The sequence below is a fragment of the Monopterus albus genome, unplaced genomic scaffold (assembly GCF_001952655.1).
Source record: "Monopterus albus unplaced genomic scaffold, M_albus_1.0 scaffold25.1, whole genome shotgun sequence".
In the NCBI taxonomy this organism is placed as follows: domain Eukaryota; kingdom Metazoa; phylum Chordata; class Actinopteri; order Synbranchiformes; family Synbranchidae; genus Monopterus; species Monopterus albus.
The window spans coordinates 431,641-432,350 of NW_018127905.1; the positions used below are offsets into that span (position 1 = coordinate 431,641).

Below are 710 nucleotides of genomic sequence, written 5' to 3' on the forward strand. Positions count from 1 at the left end.
ATTTTATTTGTAAAGAAGCTCATGAAGTCATTGCTGCTGAGATCTAAGGGAATGTTAAGCTCAACAGCACTGTGGCTCTTTGTCAGTCTGGCTACAGTGCTGAAAAGAAACCTGGGGTTGTTCTTATTTTCCTCAATCAGTGATGAATAAAATGTGGTTCTGGCACTATGAAGGGCTTTCTTATATGTTATTAAACTATCTTTCCAGGCTGTGAAAAACTCTTCTGACTTAGTGGAGCGCCACCTCCTTTCCATTTTTCGTGATGCCTGCTTTAGGGAGCGGAGCTGCGAGCTGTACCACGGGGCTAGCTAGTATTGTGAGTGGAAGCTAGGAGGCACAGTTTCTTTGCACTGTTGACAACTTTAAGAGCCTTACTTAACCATTATTTATGTTTCAGTGAAGCATGCAGCATAATATGCATTGTGGATCTGGATCTGTTGTTTAGCAATGATAATGTAATGAGAAACAGACTAGTTTATAAGGTCACAATGCTAGAAAAGAAGGAATTTAATTACAAGAAAGAGGATGACAACTTGAACACCAGGAAGAGATTTTGCATTGGGGCTGTGTTAATCTTATGATCACCAAATTCTACTGTGGTACAGTAAGTAACAGCAATGAACACCCTGAACTATGCTTAAAAGTTTCAATTTAATCCATTTCACTTCTACATGGAGTGCATGGCTTATGAAACTCCCAAAGAAAAACTT

The 710-nt window shown here is 39.3% G+C and overlaps 1 protein-coding gene across 5 annotated transcripts in view; it reads right to left on the minus strand.

Annotated features, from left to right (window-relative positions):
- The window catches only part of afap1 (actin filament associated protein 1), a 105,135-nt gene that overhangs the window by 62,165 nt on the left and 42,260 nt on the right, over positions 1-710 (minus strand). The gene's annotated exons all lie outside the window — the stretch shown is intronic.